The following is a 10,519-nucleotide window of genomic DNA, read 5'->3' as shown; positions in this document are numbered from 1 at the left end:
GCAACCCTCTCAGTGTCCCTCAGCCGTACCACGTCCCTTTCACACTTACTGTGCTAACGTTATGCTAATAGCAACCCTCTCAGTGTCCCTCAGCCGTACCACGTCACTTTCACACTTACTGTGCTAACGTTATGCTAATAGCAACCCTCTCAGTGTCCGTCAGCTGGACCACTTCACATTCTCTCTGTGCAATTATGCTAATTTCAACCCATTTACCCAAATCTGTCCCTGTTCCAAGCTTTAGCGGAGTTATTTTATTGATAATGTAGGTCCTCCCTACACAGCAAAACTATGTTTGGTTGCTGATTAACCCACTAAATAAAGCATGCAGGTCACACAAAATGACTGTTTTTACTGAATTTTCAAGGATGCCATGCTGACGGTTTCCTTCTGGTTGTCATGGCTTTCTTACCCCAAAAATATGAGCAGTCCCTTTGTCTGTCTTCTCTTCATCAGAATCATCATCCTCATGAACAGTACATGCCAGCTGAGGGGCTAAGAGTAGATGTTTGAGTCTTGCTCTTCCTCCAGCATTTGCCCAGCTGGAGCAGCTCAGATGGAGGTATCCTGCCTCGACGGACGGCCCAGCAGACGCCTGAGGCTCTTGCTGCTGCCTTTCATTCTCACTCTCCCACTCAGCCTCTCACACTCCCCCATCTCAGGTCCCCACTGCTGAAATAGCGAAGAACTGCTTCTCTCTCATCACCACCCTTCTCTCTCTCTCTCTCTCTCTCACACACACACAGACACACACACAGGCACACAGATACACACAGATACACACACACACACACACAGGCACACAGATACACACACACACACACACACACACACAGGCACACAGATACACACACACACAGGCACACAGATACACACACACACAGATACACACGCACACACAGATACACACGCACACAGGCACACAGATACACACACACACAGATACACACGCACACACAGATACACACGCACACATACACAGATACACATACACAGATACACACACACATGCACACAGGCACGCACACAGGCACACACGCACACAGGCACACACACGCACACAGGCAAACAGATACATAGATACACACACACACACACACACACACACAGATACACACACACACACACACACACAGATACACACACACACACACACACACATACACACACAGGCACACAGATACACACACTCTTGTAATTTTATTTCATTCTGTTCAGTTTGCTGTTTTAATGGGAGTAAGAGATATGTGTCAAAGCTACAGACATAAAAGTCAGTTGAAAATAAATTTCAGTAAAAATGCAGTATACCAGCTAAATTAAAAAAGAAAGTGTATTCATTTAAAGCAAATAAGACAGAATAGCAAAAATTTTGATTTGTAGTTAATTTTTCTGTTAAACAGAAAACAAAATAAATAGAAAATTTTATTGAGAAAAAAATAAACAGGTAATTGAGTCTGTGTGTGGTCAGACAGAGAAAGGTAAAGCCAAGGAAATATGTATATACCATTAAGCTCTACAATATATAGACAAAAAAGATACTCTGCTCTGTCCTTTTAAAATATCTGGCAACTATATTGCTTGTAATATATTTAATGTATTGATCAGCTGCATTTTTCTGTCTGTGAGGAGCAGAACTAGCCAGATGAAGGGCCCCACCTTTCCTTTTGCTAAAACCAGTCTCTCCAAAATGAGAGTTTTGAACTATTTGTCAATCAAAAGCCCAAAATGGTCCTGCATTCTCAGGTTCACTCATGTTTATTTGCTTCTTCCAGAATGAGCTGTGCATAAGACCAGCTCTTTCCAGAATCCTGCCCCAGTTTTTCTGCAGCTGTTATGTTGGTTTCCTGAACCAACTTCTATAACAAGAAGATGACTGTCCAACCCACCCTCCCTCACTCTATACTCAAGATGAAAATGTGCCCATGTAGGCCAGCTACCAGGAGAGAAAGGGAATAAGAGAGAGGGAGGGACAAGTTCAGACAGGGCTGGGGGAGGATAGGGAGCAGACGATGACATGGATTTTAATGTGTCACCTCAATGTACACGGATGGCAAGATGGTCAAATCACAGGGTGGCTGTAGATAGTGTGTTAATGAACCAGGCTATTCCATAGCAGGGCCAGGCTACACTGCAGCAGCACGAGGCTACACTGCAGCAGCACGAGGCTACACTGCAGCAGGACCAGATTACACTACAGAAGGACCAGGTTACACTGCAGCAGGACCAGGCTATAGTGCCAGCAAATTAGAATTCTGTCTCTGTCCTTACTTCTCACTCAGAGCTTTTGGAAAAGTTTGAGAGAACAATTGTCTCCCATATAACCTTTGAACAATGAACTTGTACTTGAGTGTTCTCCTTTCTTTTGCTAGTATTACTGGCACCTCTAAATTTAATGTCTGGCCACAGATATTTACCACATAAGTGTGTGTACTGAGGTTGCGCTGCAAGTGCCCTGAAAAATAAACAACGAAAATAAACTCTGTTGTGTTGCAGTCATTAGCAGGTGGTTCAGATAGCAGAGGATGTGACCAGGACCCTGCTGGGTAACAGCGGTTGAAGTTTTCATTGATTTCACAGAAGTCTCGGCATATCTGTGGGAAGCACGAAACCACAGGGCAGGGTTGGACCTGACGGCTGTAATGTAATGAGTAAAACAGCAGAGGGAGTAGTGGTTATAGTCATATTCATTGCAGCCCTTAGTTCTAATTTGACAAACAATAAAGGGTTAGCTGTGGTTCAGAAATGGCCCAATTTTGCCAACACATAAAGCTGCGGATCAAATGAGAAAGAGCCAAACCATTACAGTGAAGAGAGTTATTTGGAGAATACATTTGGAGGTTGATCTAATTAGAAAACACTGAACAGAGATGTGGGAAATAAAAATGATTCACAGGAGACACTCTGATTAAACCGACCTACATAAGTGTGATATAAATGACAGCAATCATAAGTCTCCTGAGGAATGCCTAAGAACAAACAACAGTTCCTGTTAATATCTGATATTATTGTTATAATCACTTTTCTTGAGGCATTCTCATTATTTAACTTATTGCCGCAGAAATTATTTATCCATGCTCAAAAGCCTTTTTGATTTTTTTTTGATAAAGATACTGCCTGAATCTTACAAACATATCAACTGGAAAACAAGAAACCGAAAAATTAAAGACCACTGTCTTATTCAGTTTTCTCAGTTGTACACGTATAGTATACAACAAAGTGTCATGAATGGATGATTTTCAGTCAATTTCCCTAGCAAAGAAAGTAAAATAAACAAGATGTAAAAATCCTAACTTTAAGATCAGAGTCTACATGTGGAAGACAGGCAGGTGCTGGAAGGCAGGTGATGGCAGGCAGGTGCTGGGAGGCAGGTGCTGGCAGGCAGGTTCTGGCAGGCAGGTGATGGCAGGCAGGGAGATGATGGAAGGCAGGCAGGTGATGGAAGGCAGGCGATGGAAGGCAGGCAGATGATGGCAGGCAGGCAATGGAAGGCAGGCAGATGATGGAAGGCAGGCAGATGATGGAAGGCAGGCAGATGATGGAAGGCAGGCAGGTGAAGGCAGGCAGGTGATGGAAGGCAGGCAGATGATGGCAGGCAGGTGATGGAAGGCAGGGAGATGATGGAAGGCAGGCAGATGATGGCAGGCAGGTGATGGAAGGCAGGGAGATGATGGAAGGCAGGAAGATGATGGAAGGCAGGCAGGTGATGGCAGGCAGGTGATGGCAGGCAGGTGATGGAAGGCAGATGATGGCAGGCAGGTGCTGGCAGGCAGGTGCTGGAAGGCAGGGAGATGATGGCAGGCAGGCAGATGATGGCAGGCAGGTGATGGAAGGCAGGTGATGGCAGGCAGGGTGATGGAAGGCAGGTGATGGCAGGTAGGTGCTGGAAGGCAGGTGATGGAAGGCAGGTGATGGCAGGCAAGGTGCTGACAGGCAGGTGATGGCAGGCAGGTGATGGAAGGCAGGGAGATGATGGAAGGCAGGGAGATGATGGAAGGCAGGGAGATGATGGAAGGCAGGCAGGTGATGGCAGGCAGGTGATGGCAGGCAGGGTGATGGAAGGCAGGTGATGGCAGGCAGGTGCTGGCAGGCAGGTGATGGCAGGCAGATGATGGAAGGCAGGTGCTGGCAGGCAGGGAGATGATGGCAGGCAGATGATGGAAGGCAGGTGCTGGAAGGCAGGCAGGTGATGGAAAGCAGGTGATGGCAGGCAGGTGATGGAAGGCAGGCAGGTGATGGCAGGCAGGTGCTGGAAGGCAGGCAGATGATGGCAGGCAGGTGATGGAAGGCAGGTGATGGCAGACAGGTTATGGAAGGCAGGGAGATGATGGAAGGCAGGCAGGTGATGGAAGGCAGGTGATGGAAGGCAGGCAGGGTGATGGAAGGCAGGTGATGGCAGGCAGGGAGATGGAAGGCAGGTGATGGCAGGTGGGGAGATGGAAGGCAGGTGATGGCAGGCAGGTGATGGCAGGCAGGGAGATGGAAGGCAGGTGATGGCAGGGAGATGATGGAAGGCAGGGAGATGAGGGCAGGCAGGTGCTGATGTTGCTTCTGACAGCAGGATGTACACTCACAGGTCTCTGCCTGTGTTTGCCTTGTGATACTGCATGTACCTTCCATGATTCACATTTAAGTGGTTCTGGAAAATGGATGGATGAAATAATATTTTAATATATATTAGAATTCTGCAGCTTAATCATGTTTCTGTAATTACAGACCAAATTATGTAGTTTTAGCAGCCCATGAGAATCATTTTACATACCCATGCAATGGGACATTGATGCTATTTAAGAAGGATCTGGTGCCATCTACTGTACCCATACAGGACTTACATCTCCCCTCAAACCCTGACAAAATTTATTACATTGAATGATAACTTCACTAAACATCAAACTACAATAAATGGACAAAAATACTGGAATACACCTCTTAATCATTGAACTCAGGTGTTTCATTCAGACCCATTGCCCCGGATGTATAAAATCAAGCACCTAGCCATGCAGTCAGGTTTCCAAACATTTGTGGAAGAATGGGCCGTTCAGAAGAGCTAAGTGAATTCAAGCATGGTGCTGTCATAGGATGCCACCTTTGCAATAAGCTAGTTTGTGAAATTTCTTCCATGCTAGATATTCCATGGTCAACCATAAGTGGTATTATTGCAAAGTGGAAGCATTTAGGAACTACAGAAACTCAGCAATGAAGTAACATACCATGTACAGCAGGTTTCTTCAAATCTGGACCTCGATTCCAAATCCAGGCCTTGTTTTCAGTTCTCCCAGGTAGTTAGTTTAATAATTACTGATTCTGATTGGTCAGAGGCTTCACACCTGACTGACAGGTAAAGGAAGGCTGGAAAACCAGCAGTGCTCAGACCTCGAGGACCATGATTGTAAAGTAATAGAGCAGGGTCGCCGAGTGCTGAGGTGCCTCCCTAACAGGAACCACTGCAACGAGGAACCATCAGTACCTCCCTAACAGGAAACACCTGTACGTCCCTCCCAGGAACTCCCAACAGGATCTCCATGGATCTCATCCCTGGGAATGTGCACCCAATCCCATTGTCTCCCTACTAGGAACCACTGGTACGAGGAACCATCAGTACCTCCCTAACAGGAAACACCTGTACTTCCCTCCCAGGAACTCCCACCAGGACCTCCATGGATCTCACCCCTGGGAATGTGCACCCAATCCCATTGTCTCCCTACCAGGAAGCACCTGTACCTTCCTCCCAGGAACTCCCATCAGGACCTCAATGGATCTCTACCCCAGGGAAGGTGCACATAATCCTGTTTGCTCATCGCTACCTCCCTCCCAGCCCTCCAAAGTCCATTGAATGTGTGTTTAGAACCCATAATATACACATTTAAAGGCCTTAATATCCAAGTGTAACATGTACTGCATGCGACTTGGATGGTGCAAGTGCAACATGTCCAGTTTAAAACAATATTTATAACAGATCAACTAGGTCTGACTACAGGAGGACAAAAACACTTGGGCACAACCACTCAACAAATTATTTATGACAACCTATTAACATGCTACTGGAAGCAGGAGTAAATTAATTGTAACAATATTACAGGTACCCAAAAAAAAACAGCATAAGAAACTAAATCGTACTTGATACAAAGAAAGGAATAACAAATTGGGTAAAATGTCCACGCTTTCCACAATCAAAAGAAACAAGATACTCCTCTTTCAATGTCCGCAAGTAAAAACTGTTGTTCTTTTGTTTCCAAGGCCTTTTCTTCTAATCTACTACTCAGGTAGGAAAACAAACAAAACAAAAAAACAAAAATCTATGTATTAATATCAACAAATTCTTCCTCTGCTGCGAAAGGACAGATGGATGATCATGTAGCTGCATGGAGTTTCCTGGCTCGCCATTCAGGTCATCAGAGTTTGACAATTGCACAAAAAATATATAATCTGAGTCCTTATTAATACAAATAAGAGCTCTGAAAACACATAACACCTACTTCAACCAAAATGATTGGAAGCACACATGGCAGGCATATTAAAATGGTCATGCCAAATTCCAAGTTACCAGACGTAAACAGATATCAAAGTGCTTTCTTATTTTTCTCATGTATATCGTTCTTATTCAAGGATAGATTATTTTTTCATAGATAACAAGCTTTTACCATCTGTTGCAAAAATAGAATACTCAGCAATAGTTGATCCAGATCATACACCTGTTCTTCTGGACCTGCACTTCACACTGAACCAGAGAGATTAATCACCCTTGTGGAGATTAAACACCTCTCTGCCTACAGATGATCATTTTCGTACATTTTTATCAGAAGCCATAGATATTTTTTTACTAACTAATGCATTTGATACTGTTTCCCCTTCCATTCTATGGGAAACACTGAAAGCCGTAATCAGAGGAGAAATTATCTCGTATACTGTCGCATACAAAAAATCAAAGAAAGATGAACAACAGTTAACAGATGCAATAACTATTCTAGACCAACAACTATCAATAAACCATTCACAAGAATTGAAGAAAAAAAGGCTGGAACTTCAGGCTCAGTATGATCGTTTATTAATAGACAAAACTGAACATTATCTGCTCTGGTCAAAAGGTCAGTTCTATGAACAAGGTGAAGAACAGAGGTGTGACCAGAACATCATGTGTGGGTGGGCATTTGGCTTGTCTGGGGGGGGCAAAAAATATCCATCCATCCATCCATCCCCATTTTTGTAGGGGGGTCAAATAATAATAACAACTTCATTTTATATAACATATAAAAGCAAAAATTATGGCAGAAATCATAACCCATTGTTCAATAAAAATTAACAGAGGCAATGGAACTTCTATTATTTTTGTGATTGTGTAATCAAATGACTTAAGGAAAAGTCCCTCCTCCCCACCTTCGTGATTGTGACCACGCAGAGCCAGTTCATTGACTGCAAGGAACTGAACGGCCTCCCCAATGCTTTTCACATAATATCTATTCTTTTCTATCTGGGTTGTACCCAGTAGTTGAACTATGCTTTCACCCGTCTCTGCCCGGCGCCGATCGATACTCTTGTCATGCAGACATGGCTCTGACGTGCGGGATACTAGACGCGAGTTTGTGGAAGCCACCGTCTTTTTCTATAGCTTTTTTCCAATTAGTGTAGCCATGTTTGGTGAATATGTCCTCGCGGTCCGAATTGGAAACACTAAATTTGCGGCAGGCAAAGCAAAAGCTGGCATCACGGACAACAGAATATTCAAGCCACGGTCGAGACTGATACCAGCTTGCACTAAAACATCTGAGTGTCTTTCCGAATGTGCGCTTGGGATAATGAATTAAAATGAGCTGGGATGGTCTATCCATATTTAAATAAGGCAGACCGGACTGTATATTTTGTTGAAGGCAGAGGTTTGTAGCCGACACGAGCGCAGAGCTGGAGGATTGTGTAGTGTGTAGAAGTTTCAGTTCCCGACGTGGGTGCGCTATGCTCCGTGTTGGTAGCAGCGGTGCTGGGCTCAACCGTGGAGCCAGCAGCTTGCGGAGGGACAGAGGTTGAAGGTACGGACTTTTTAATAAGCCACCTATGCATAGCTTTTGCTATTACCAACCAGAAGATAAAAGAAGAATGGAGCGTATACGCTGTTTTAATTAAAGATTGCGGTCAACAGTTTCAAAACGTGCTGCAAAATGCGTAGCGAAGTGAACCGTGAGCAGCACGTGCATGTCTAGTGGAGGAGGCCCTGTAGGATACGCCCCTAATTCAAACGGGCCAATTGAAAAGCAACTCAGGTTTGAAAATCAAATGTTTTCATTGGACAGAGTATTTCGCAGGGTGGGCACGGCTTGTCTCTGGGGGGGCAGTGCCCACCCCAGCCCCCCCGTGGTCACGCCTCCGGTGAAGAAGCAGGCTGTATTGTATGGAGGGCTAACCAGCTGAATTGTAAATCTGCATCTCATCTAATCCAACAAATTCGCAACACATCTCTGCAGTTGACAGTTGACCCCCAAGAAATTAATGACACATTTAAGAAATATTACACAGACCTATATACACTCACCTAAAGGATTATTAGGAACACCTGTTCAATTTCTCATTAATGCAATTATCTAATCAACCAATCACATGGCAGTTGCTTCAATGCATTTAGGGGTGTGGTCCTGGTCAAGACAATCTCCTGAACTCCAAACTGAATGTCAGAATGGGAAAGAAAGGTGATTTAAGCAATTTTGAGCGTGGCATGGTTGTTGGTGCCAGACAGGCCGGTCTGAGTATTTCACAATCTGCTCAGTTACTGGGATTTTCACGCACAACCATTTCTAGGGTTTACAAAGAATGGTGTGCAAAGGGAAAAACATCCAGTATGCGGCAGTCCTGTGGGCGAAAATGCCTTGTTGATGCTAGAGGTCAGAGGAGAATGGGCCGACTGATTCAAGCTGATAGAAGAGCAACTTTGACTGAAATAACCACTCGTAACAACCAAGGTATGCAGCAAAGCATTTGTGAAGCCACAACACGCACAACCTTGAGGCGGATGGGCTACAACAGCAGAAGACCCCACCGGGTACCACTCATCTCCACTACAAATAGGAAAAAGAGGCTACAATTTGCACGAGCTCACCAAAATTGGACAGTTGAAGACTGGAAAAATGTTGCCTGGTCTGATGAGTCTCGATTTCTGTTGAGACATTCAAATGGTAGAGTCAGAATTTGGCGTAAACAGAATGAGAACATGGATCCATCATGCCTTGTTACCACTGTGCAGGCTGGTGGTGGTGGTGTAATGGTGTGGGGGATGTTTTCTTGGCACACTTTAGGCCCCTTAGTGCCAATTCGGCATCGTTTAAATGCCACGGCCTACCTGAGCATTGTTTCTGACCATGTCCATCCCTTTATGACCACCATGTACCCATCCTCTGATGGCTACTTCCAGCAGGATAATGCACCATGTCACAAAGCTCGAATCATTTCAAATTGGTTTCTTGAACATGACAATGAGTTCACTGTACTAAAATGGCCCCCACAGTCACCAGATCTCAACCCAATAGAGCATCTTTGGGATGTGATGGAACGGGAGCTTCGTGCCCTGGATGTGCATCCCACAAATCTCCATCAACTGCAAGATGCTATCCTATCAATATGGGCCAACATTTCTAAAGAATGCTTTCAGCACCTTGTTGAATCAATGCCACGTAGAATTAAGGCAGTTCTGAAGGCGAAAGGGTGTATTAGTATGGTGTTCCTAATAATCCTTTTTTTTTTTCCCCCCCTTGTCGTGTCCGGCAGTTTAGCAAGCAGGATGTTAGTCTGGGTGCCTTATTGTGCCAACACTTTTATTTTAACAAGTGGAGCTTCGGATTTAAGCTCCTCTTGTTACTTGAGGTATACTCTTTATTAATCATTTTTATGTCAATGCGCCACAAAGCCGGAGCTGACAGGGGGGTTAGTGGGAAAGAGATAGAGAAAGTGAGAAAGGAGAGAAAGGGGTGAGAGACAGAGGAAGTAGAAAAATAAATAAATACATAATAAAAATAAAATAAGGAGGGGGGTCAGAGAGAGAGAGACAGGGAAGAGAAATAATACATAACAAACAGTAGAACAAAAAGGAAAGAGTAATAAGAGGACAGCTTCTGCATCTTGCTGCTTTACACCGTATCATCACACCAGCTGCTGTATCTGAAAGATAAGATCCAGGGACACACACAAACAGTATACACACAAAGAAACCAGTGGTACCATTATGACATGGGAATGTGCTTGTGCCAGTATCTGCTTCTGGAATTAAATATGTTAATACCAACGAAAGAAAATAAATATATATGCATAAGCAGACCACCAGGAACACTGTCTAAATATCGTCGTACCCGTATCTGCATCTGAGAGGAGGGAGTGGAAGCCACACACCAACTTTCACACACACTCTCACACACACACACACACACCCATACAAGGGGAAAGAGGGATAAAATAGGTGTGTGTGTGTGCATGTGTGTTGATATGAAAGTGTGTGTATGTGTGTGCATGTGCATGTGTGTGTGTGTACGCATACGTGTATGTGAGT

This window comes from Paramormyrops kingsleyae, chromosome 14 (genome assembly GCF_048594095.1).
Source record: "Paramormyrops kingsleyae isolate MSU_618 chromosome 14, PKINGS_0.4, whole genome shotgun sequence".
NCBI lineage: Eukaryota > Metazoa > Chordata > Actinopteri > Osteoglossiformes > Mormyridae > Paramormyrops > Paramormyrops kingsleyae.
Note: the sequence above shows the minus strand (reverse complement) of the source record.